Source organism: Triticum urartu, chromosome 2A (assembly GCF_056163025.1).
Source record: "Triticum urartu cultivar PI428250 chromosome 2A, HENAU_Tu73, whole genome shotgun sequence".
In the NCBI taxonomy this organism is placed as follows: domain Eukaryota; kingdom Viridiplantae; phylum Streptophyta; class Magnoliopsida; order Poales; family Poaceae; genus Triticum; species Triticum urartu.
The window spans coordinates 223759313-223770562 of NC_141874.1; positions in this window are offsets into that span (position 1 = coordinate 223759313).

Consider the following 11250-nt stretch of genomic DNA (forward strand, 5'->3'; position numbering starts at 1 on the left):
GTAGATCTACTCTTGTACTACATATATCATCAATATTAATCAAGCAGGAGTAGGGTTTTACCTCCATCGAGAGGGACCGAACCTGGGTAAAAACATCGTGTCCCTTGTCTCCTGTTACCATCTGCCTAGACGCACAGTTCGGGAACCCCTACCCAAGATCCGCCGGTTTTTACACCAATATTGGTGCTTTCATTGGGAGTTCCTCTGTGTCGTCGCAATCAGGAAGGATGCCTCTTCCCGTCTTTAAAGACGGCACCGTTGCTAAGGGAGCTTTGGCTGTCGGCCAAACTCTCCGGCTCGGCGGTTTTCTTATGACCGCCTGTTCGGTTGTTGCACCGACGATGACCTCTCGGGTCATCAAAAGCAATCTTCACGTCAGCTCGGAACGGGCCGAGCAGTTAGATCCAATGGAGCTCTCTTCCATAAACGAGCTCTTGGATCGCATCGCCGTCCTGGGGGTCACTACGGATTACGACCAGGTTGGGCTTAAACCCGATCTAAGAGAAATTAACTCTCCCCAGGCCACCCACCACGTCGCCATGGTAGAGGTGCAGTGCGGCGACCCTTCATCTATTCTAAGGACTAGTTACGTCCGATTCCTGACCCCTCCAAGCCGGATACCCGCGGAGGGGAGGATGTAACTCGAGACCTGAGCTTAAAATCAGGCAACGGGCTAGACTCATTGGACAACATCCAAGAATCCGGACCTCAGAGTTCGGAAGCTCTTCGGCCTCTGAATCTTAGATTGGGCGAGGTTTCAGAATAAACGCCACCCGCCCACCCGAACATAAGCGATCTTCCCCAAATCAGGCAAAAGCCCGAGGAAACAGTACATCATTACTGGGCTAGATTCCTCCTGGTTATTAACAGGATAAAGGATTGCCGTGAGGGAGACGCAATATCAATCTTCTGCAGTAATTGCACGGACGAGGGAATCCTTAACGCCATAAGTCGTCGTGATATTACACGCTTCGCTGACTTGGCGTCCATAGTACAAAAGTACTGTGCGATGGAAAGTGCCTGGAAAACCGAAATAAAATTTTGGGATAATCCGGCCTTGAATAGCAATCCCGACCGAACTAAGAGGGTGCATCATCATAAGACACCCGGGTTAAACACCAAAAAACCAAAACCCTCTACAGAGCATGGAACCGTACTGGAAAGATGGCTTGATGGACCCTGTAAAATTCACAGTACAGAGGACGCCACACCAACTCATAGCCTTAGAGCATGTTGGATACTCCGGCAGGTGGCCAAAATTTGGGAGGACCTCTTAATTTCGGAGGCCACAGAAAACCACCCTGGAGACACCAGTACCGTTCTCACAGTCTTCGAGACCTTCGCATCAAATAATACGCGAAAAAGAACACTCCGCAGCCTTGCCGAAGTCTATCAAGTAGCAACAATAAACCCATGGAGCGACACGGCTATTACCTTCAACGCAAGTGATGAACCTAAATTCCGAACAGTCCGAGCACCAGCCGCATTGGTCCTCAGTACGATAGTGGACGGCTTTCGCCTCACCAAGGTACTCATGGATGGAGGCAGCGGATTGAACCTCATTTATGAGGAAACTCTTCAAAAAATGGGACTAGACTGGAGCCGTGTTGAGCGAAGCAGCACAACCTTTAGAGGAATAATCCCTAGTCGAGAAGCGCGCTGCACAGGAAAAATCACACTAGATGTGGTGTTCGGCACGCCGGATAATTACAGATCCGAAGAGGTCACATTTCAGGTGGCCCCGTTCAGCAGCGGATATCACGCCCTACTAGGACGGAGAGCATTTACAATTTTCCAAGCAATACCCCATTACGGGTACATGAAGCTCAAGATGCCCGGGCCGAATGGTATTATCACTCTTGCTAGTGATCCGGACATAGCACTCCATGCCGAAAACAAGACAGCCGCATTAGCCCTGGAGGCACTATCCGAAGCCTTAGCAGCTGAGGAACTGACTGCGCTGCGCTCCACAATTAACAGGGATGATGTGGTACTCGACAAGAGATCCAAGTCCACATCCTTTAAGCCAGCAGACGAAATAGTCAAGTTCCAGGTCCATCCAACGGACCCCAATAAAACAACATCCATCGGGGCACGATTAAACCCTGATATGGATGCGGCACTGCAAGAATTTCTATGTGAAAATTGGGACATCTTCACCTGGCACCCTTCAGACATGCCAGGAATCCCACGCAAGCTGGCCGAACACAGCTTAAATATCCTAAAAGGATTCAAACCTGTCAAACAAGCCCTTTGGCGTTTTTCCGAACCCAAGAGACAGGTTATGGGAGAGGAGCTAGCCAAGCTATTGGAGGCCGAATTCATTAGAGACATAAAACACTCGGACTGGCTAGCAAACTTGGTGATGGTACCAAATAAGGACAAATCCTGGCGCCTGTGTGTCGATTTTAAAGACCTTAACAAGGCTTGCCCAAAGGATCCCTTCCCCCTCCCCTGTATCGATCAAATTATCAATGCCACCACAGGACACGATTCGTTGTGTTTCCTCGACGCATACTCTGGTTACCATCAAATTAAGATGGCAGAATCAGACCAAGCCGCAACAGCATTCATCACACCATACGGCCCATTCTGCTTCAACACAATGCCCTTCGGGCTGAAAAATGCCGGCGCAACATATCAGCGCATGATTCAGACATGCCTGGCAAACCAAATCGGCAAGACAATGGAGGCGTACGTGGATGATGTGGTCGTCAAAACAAGACATGTCGAATCTCTAGTAGACGACTTGAGGCTAAAATTCGACAACCTCCGAAAATACGACATCAAGCTCAACCCGGAAAAATGCGTCTTCGGCGTTCCAGCCGGAAAGCTTTTGGGCTTAATTATATCCGGTAGAGGAATTGAAGCAAATCCGGCCAAGATCCAAGCTTTGTCGCAACTGGATATCCCAAAGGACCTCAAACAAATACAAAAATTAACCAGATGTGTGGCGGCTCTAAGCCGCTTTATCTCTCGCTTGGGAGAAAAGGCACTGCCCCTTTATCGCCTCCTTCGGTGCACCGAACACTTCGAGTGGACGGATGTTGCCACGGCCAGACTTGATGAAATAAAAGCCATATTGGCAACAAACCCGGTCCTGGCCACGCCAAACACCGGCGAACCAATGCTATTGTACATTGCAGCAACCCATCAAGTTGTCAGCGCAGTACTCGTCGTCGAGCGGGAAATGGATGGACACAAACTACCCCTTCAAAGGCCGGTCTACTACGTGTCCACTGTCCTCACTCCATGCAAATCACGGTACCCGCATTATCAAAAGATTGCATACGCGGTATTCATGGCATCCCGGAAGCTACGACATTACTTTCAAGAGTGTTCCATAATAGTAGCCTCGGAAGTACCACTCAACGATATTATCAACAACCGCGACGCAACGGGCTGGATCGCAAAATGGGCCATCGAGCTCCTCCCGTTCGATATAACCTATAAGCCACAGCGAGCTATTAAATCGCAAGTTTTGGCCGACTTCGTCGCAGAATGGACGGAGGCCGAGCTCCCTAAAGACTACGACACATATTCAAACTGGATCATGCATTTCGACGGCTCCAAAATGTTGGCCAGTCTAGGGGCTGGCGTCGTCTTGACGTCCCCCACAGGAGACACAGTTCAATATGTGCTCCAGATCATGTACACGGACTCCAACAATGCAGCCAAATAAGAGGCCCTCCTACATGGTCTCCGGATGGCAGTATCCATGGGCATTCAACGCCTAGAGGTACGCGGGGACTCAAACCTCGCGATATCCCAAATAAATGGAGACTTCGACGCCAAGGATCCAAAAATGGCTGCTTACCGCAATGCCGTCCTAAAAATGTCAGCTCGATTCGAAGGGTTGGAGTTTCATCATATAGCCCGAGAAAACAATCAGGCAGCGGACGTCCTAGCACGCATTGGAGCAAAACGCGATGCAGTCCCCCCAACATCTTTTTAGAAAGACTGTTCAAGCCATCCGTAGCATGGGAGGGGGAACCCGCAGATAACAGCCCGGACCTAACCGCACCACTCGACGCCGAACAATCTGACATAATTGGAGGCCCTGCCACTGAAATTACACCTTCAGCCCACGTAATAATGGCGGTCATCGCCCCGTGGACAGAACCGTTCCTAGCCTACCTTACTAGGCAGGAACTCCCAGAGGACCAAAATGAGGCACGCTGCATAGTGCGGCGATCTAAAGCCTATAAAGTCCACGAGGGAGAGCTTTATAAGACAAGCACTACCGGAGTCCTTCAAAGGTGCATCTCCAAAGAGGAAGGGCGGAACTTGCTGGCTGAAATTCATGCCGGACTCGGTGGCCACCACGCTGCAGCTTGGTCCCTTGTAAGCAAGGCTTTCCGTACGGGCTTTTACTGGCCGACGGCCCGAGCAGACGCTCAGGACTTGGTCCAACGATGCGTCGGCTGCCAGCTTTTTGCAAACCAAAGCCATATGCCACCCACCACCCTCTGAACTATCCCCATCACTTGGCCCTTCGCGGTCTGGGGGCTTGACATGGTTGGACCCCTTAAAGGCGGAACCCACAAGAAAAAATACTTACTGGTCCTGGTGGATAAGTTCACCAAATGGATAGAAGCTAAGCCTATTAAGACGGCCGAATCCGGACCTGTGATAGACTTCATATCCGGGGTTGTACACCGTTACGGCATCCCCCACAGCATCATCACTGATAACGGCACAAACTTCACCTCCGACGAGGTAAAACTTTGGTGCAAAAACATGGGCATCAAGCTCGACTATGCTTCCGTCTATCACCCACAAACTAACGGCCAGGTCGAACATGCAAATGGTCTTATCATGAGTGGCATTAAACCCAGACTAGTGCGGTCCCTCAAGGAATCTAACACGCACTGGGTAGAGGAGCTCGACTCCGTACTCTAGGGACTGCGGACCACGCCGAATCGCACCACCGGATACACACCATTCTTTATGGTGTATGGCACAGAGGCAGTTCTGCCCTGCGACATAATTCATGACTCACCTCGAGTGTGCATGTACGAAGAAAGAGAAGCCGAGCTCGATCGGCAGGACAACTTGGACGCCTTGGAGGAGGAGCGTGACGTGGCAAAAGCCCGTTCCGCATTTTATCAACAGCAGGCTCGAAGATATCAAAGCAGAGAAGTACGGGCCAAAAATTACAATGTTGGCGAACTAGTTCTACGCCTGCCGGATAAGAAAAAGGACAAACTCAAGCCCAAGTGGGAAGGTCCATTCATAATCGACCAAGTCCTGATTGGTGGAGCGTACCGCCTGCGAGATGCGTCGGATAACCGACTCGAGCCAAACCCATGGAACGCCGCCCGTCTTCGAAGATTCTATGCCTAGCGCCGGACTCTGTGTTTGTCTCCTTCCTCTGTCCATTTTTTACGTTTTCCGTCTTACATTTCTCTCCTTCCCCTCTTCTCTCTTATAGCCCTTAAAGGCTCATTAAGTGACGTGCTACCCGCGCTCATTAAACCTGGGGGCTTCTTTAACAGAAGCTTGTTTATATGGGCTTCACGCCCAACACATGCGTCAAACTTCCGCATGTACCTTTTCTTCACCATTATATGCATCGATATGACTTAAGTTTTGGCCAAGCTGGGTTGCCTGGCTCCTGTGCTTACCCCTACGTTCCCGATTGTTCGGCTAGGCGGTAAAGGGAGCACCTCTGCGATTGTTACTGCCGGATCATCCGGATGTGTATCTCAGACTGGGTGAAGCCGAAAGCTAGCGTTCTTAAGGGAATATTCGGTCGGTGAACTAAAAGACGACCTTTTTTACTTATTTATATACATGCCCCAGATGATTTTCCTGCATTTGCAGTCCGGACATGCACTTTAGGGCATGCCTCCCAGAGAAAGGAACCCCTAACGGAACTATTCTCTCTGGAAGATGTTTCTTACTAACCATGTAATATAACATAACTAGTTGGGCACTTGTCTGATAAAGCACTACGCCTGGTCTCCATGCATACCCCGGTTCGTACATAACCGGTAGGGTATTCGGACACACTCCGGACCGTCAGGTCCCGAGGTAGAAGCGAAAAGGTCGGCAATGACAAATGATCTACAATCCGGCTAGAAGGCATTACACATGTCAATTAACAATTACATAGTCACTCTGACTGATTGTATTCCTCTTCTATACCATCTAACAGGCTGTCTAATTAAAGTCCTGTTGGGAATACTTTGCGGCCAATTCTACTTGGCCGTATACTAAGCTTACAGGGATCTCCTTCCCATCAGGCCCCACAGGTCCGACTTCGGCCATGTGGTTTGGGTCAGACCTCGTAAACTGGGTCTTCACCATGGCCCAGGCCTCCCTAGCACCTTGCCGGCAGGCCGATATCTTCGACAACCGGAAGCGCCGCCGAGCTCCCTTAAGCTTCTCCGCAAGCTCTCCAAGGCCCTCGGGCATGGAGTGGGACGACCATAAGGCTTGGGCAATGCCTCGCATTGCCTGCCGAACTCGCCCGTGCAGTTGCAATAGCTCGGGAAGAAGGTTACCCGTAGAACCGGGCATCTCCTCTGCAGGACGACCTGTTAGCATACCTACAGACATTACGCTGTTAGTCGACTTCCTCGCCGAACTCTTTTTTCAAAAGATTCGCTTAAGCACTTACTAAATATGCCGCGTCGAAGCCGCTGATTCTCCTTAGTGGAGTCCGACAGCTGGCCACGAACATCTCTAAGTTCAACGTCCAGCTTGGTGTTGGCATCCTGAAGATCATTCTTCTCTCGCCTCACCTTTGTCAGCGTACTCTCACCGGCCTTTAGCCGGCGTAAGAGTTGTTGTCTCTCCGGATCGAGTCCGGCGCCATCTACAATATGATTTGTCAGATTTGCACCCACGCCGCAAAATACTAATCTTTCGAAGTGTATCTTACCAGAGGGGGTCTCTTTGGGCTCCCCTGCCGCGGCTAGTGCGGCCTCCAGTTGGGCTTTGCACTCTTCCAGCTCCTGGGACAGTACGGTATTCTTCTCTGTAAGAACCTGCATAACAAATGATCCTTAAATCAGTTACTCTAACTGTTTCAAGTCTCGGGGGCTACTGGTATATATATATTTGACCAAAATTTTCTTACCCGTATGTATTTTACATACTGCTCCGTGGCTCTGGCTAGACCATTTTGAGCGGCACGGGGGTACGCATCTCCTGAATTGAAGGAATCTAACGCCTCTTGGGAGAAACAAGCGTCGCGAAGAACTGTCCGGCGACGCCTGTGGTTCATGGCACTCTCCACCTCAGAATTCATGGCAGAAAGCCTGTCCGCATCCTCTGTCGGAGGAGCGTCCAGTGCGCGCCTTGTGCTCGCCTCCGCTTCCGGGCCAGACGTTGGAGCCTGGCTGGTGGAGGCGCGATTGGCAACCTCTCCGGATATAGTTCGGCGAGGTTTATTCGTCCTAAATATAGCACGAACATTAATATGCCCTGAAGAAATAACACCAGGGAAATAGAGGGTGCGCTATACCTTTGCACCGGCATCTCAGTTCGGACCACATTCCTTTTTACCCCATGGGGCCCTGCGGCCCCTCGTTGGCTAGCCGCTGCAGGTTCGGCCTCCCGCCTCGGAAATCTCCCCTGCAAAACGCGGTTGTCATCATAAAAACTGAAATACGTGAGAATGGAATCCTTCTCAAGGGTATGAGGCTCCGGTCTCTGTCACCTGGGAGGCCGGGATTAACCTTGGGTAATCAGCCATAATGGCCACCAAGGTATTGTCCTTGCTTAGCTGATGGAACACCCCATCAATAAGCTCCACCGATATGTCCGGATCCTCTTCGGAGTCCGGATCAAGGGACCGTTCTGGATCCTCGGGCTGTGGAGGACGGCTGTTTATATCCTTTACCTCCTGACACAGTTCCTGCGTTGAAGTCGTTAGACTATATACTTAATCATGGGAATATAAAACGAACGGGCAAGCACAATTGTCCACTTACCCAACTTGGAGGGTTGTACATAGTAAATCCGCCCTGCAGGTTGACGTGGCGGAATTCCTCCTCTTCTCCCTTGTACAAAGAGGATAAGATCTTTACTAGAGCGGCAGCTGAGGCTGGCCCCTTACGACCGTAACGGGTGGCGTCATCCTCCCCGTTAAAATCCCACATGGGGTGGCCTCTATATTGAAGCGGTTGCACCCCCCGCATGATGCATGCGGCCATGACTCAAATCATGGTTAGTTCGGAATGAGCCAATAGTCTTATCCGGCCCATCAGGTAAAGGATGTCTCTGTCGCTTTCTCTCTGAGAGCTTCGCGGATGCCAGCTCAAGCGTTTCTTTAATGGAGCATTGCTGAACTCAGGGAGACCGACCCGGATAGGGTCCGGTAGCAGGACATCATATATATAAAACCATTCCGAAGGCCAGTCCTCGGACGCCTTCTTTGGGGTCCCGGATAGGTATCCGGTCCCGGCGATGCGCCACACTTCGGCTCCGCCCACTTGATATATAGACCCCTCTTGAGAACGGGGCACCAGGCAGAATATCCTCTTCCACAGCGCGAAATGAGCCTCAACACCCAAAAATACCTCGCAAAGGGCGACGAAGCCCGCGATATGCAATATAGAGGTGGGCGTGAGATTGTGCAGCTGGAGGTCGTAGAACTCCAGAAGCCCATGGAGAAATAGATGAACTAGAAATCCCAGTCCCTTACTAGATAAGGGACGAAGCACACCCGCTCTCCCTTAGAGGGATTGGGGTGCTCTCCACTTGTTTTCCGCCATTATAGGTGGCGAGTCCGGCTCGGACCGGGACCATATAAGCCTGAGGGAGAAATCCCTTGGCCTGAAGCGACACTAACTCGCTGTGCGGGACGGAGCAACTCTCCCAGTCTCCGGGTTTAGGACTGGAAGGGCGAGGGGAGGAGCTGCGACGGCTGGCCATGTTGGAATGGACCTTTGCTGGAGGCGCTCTGATGATTACTCGCGGAGAGGAGAAGGTGTGGTTTGGATCTGAATCCCCATCCCGTTAAATAGGCGGCTCGTTTATGCGGCTAGGGGTGTGGATGTAAAAACGCCCCGGCTTTTCGCATTCATTTGACACGTGGAAGACGGCCATTATTGGGCATGGAAGCCAAGGAGCGCTACATTACAAAAATCGGACATTACTCCTATAGGAACACGGAATTTGGAGAAGAACCCGCCTTGCAATGCTGAAGACAATCTGCGCGCCGGATTCGTCGTCATTGAAGCCTGGTTCGGGGGCTACTGAGGGAGTCCTGGATTAGGGGGTGTTCGGATAGCCGGACTATACGTTCATCCGGACTCCAGGACTATGAAGATACAAGATTGAAGACTTCGTCCCGTGTCCGGATGGGACTTTCCTTGGCGTGGAAGGCAAGCTTGGCGATGCGGATATTCAAGATCTCCTACCATTATAACTGACTCTGTGTAACCCTAACCCTATCCGGTGTCTATATAAACCGGAGGGTTCTAGTCCGTAGGACAACTTCATCATACAACAATCATACCATAGGCTAGCTTCTAGGGTTTAGCCTCCTTGATCTCGTGGTAGATCTACTCTTGTACTACATATATCATCAATATTAATCAAGAAGGAGTAGGGTTTTACCTCCATCGAGAGGGCCCGAACCTGGGTAAAAACATCGTGTCCCTTGTCTCCTGTTACCATCCGCCTAGACGCACAGTTCGGGACCCCCTACCCGAGATCTGCCGGTTTTGACACCGATGCTTCCGTTCCCTCTTGGGAATATGGGTTGCGTATATCATGTTTACCGTTTTCACTTGTGGAGGAAATTTCTTCTGCCCTCCTATATATGCAACCCTTTTCCTTATTCTCGGCATTCAACTTGCCAGCCTGCTTGAACACCCAACATTCTCTGTTGGTGTGGTTGGCTGGTTTATCGGGGGTGTCGTGGATTTGACACGAACAATCGAGTATGCGGTCCAAGCTGGACGGTCCCGGATTGCTTATTTTGAATGGCTTTTTCTGCTGACCGGATTTAGAGCCACTGAATCCGGCATTAACTGCCGTGTCTTCGGCGTTGTCGCCGTTGTTACGGCACTTGTGCCTGTTACGACATGGCCTGCCATTGCTATCTTTAGCGTCTGAATTGCCAGGGTTTCTTGATGTGTTGTTGCTGCGAGCCAGCCAACTATCCTCGCCCGCACAAAATCAGGTCATGAGTGTTGTGAGGGCTTCCATGGATTTCGGCTTTTCTTGGCCGAGGTGTCGAGCAAGCCATTCGTCGTGGATATTATGCTTAAATGCCGGTAAGGCCTCGGCATCCGGACAGTCAACAATTTGGTTCTTTTTAGTTAGGAACCGAGTCCAGAATTTCCTGGCTGATTCTCCTGGCTGTTGGGTTATCTGACTCAAGTCATCGGCATCTGGTGGTCGCACATAAGTGCCCTGGAAGTTGTCCAGGAATGCATATTCCAAATTCGCCCAACTGCCAATGGAGTTTGCCGGCAGGCTATTGAGCCAATGTCGAGCAGGCCCTTTGAGTTTTAATGGAAGGTACTTGATGGCATGTAGATCGTCACCGCGGGCCATATGGATATGGAGGAGGAAAACTTTGATCCATACCGCGGGGTCTGTTGTGCCATCATATGATTCGATATTCACGGGTTTAAAACCTTCTGGGAACTCGTGATCCATTACTTCATCAGTGAAGCATAGGGGGTGTGCGGCGCCTCTGTGCCGGGCTATATCACGACGCAGTTCATATGAGTCTTGTCTACTATGTTCGGCCTAGCCGGATTTGCTTTTAGTGTATCTGGCATGACGGTCGTCGTCACGCATTGGGGCGCGCCCCCGTGATCCGTAGATCGATCTTGTAAGTCCTGCTTTGTTTTCCAATACGTCTCGCGGGTCCTACGTGTTGCCCCGGGCCTTTGTGTTTTTAATTGACTGGCGACGGGGTGCGAGCTGGACTTCGGCCTGATATGCCGCTTTGTCTCGGCCATGAGGTGGTCGGTCAGCCGCATCATACGCTGGGAGCGTAGGCTTTAATGCTTCCTCCTCGAGTTGGGGTAGCAACCTGCACTCTGGGTAACTTTTGGTTGGCCGTTCGAGTTCATATTCCTCGGCCGCCAGGACCTCGGTCCATCTATCCGCTAGCAGATCTTGGTCAGCTTGAAGTTGTTGTTGCTTTTTCTTCGGGCTTTTTGCTGTGGCTATAAGCCGGCGCTTGAAGCGCTCCTGTTCGGCGGGATCCTCGGGCACGATAAATTCGTCGTCGCCGAGGATCACCTCACCTTCGGAGAGAGGCATGTAATTGTCATC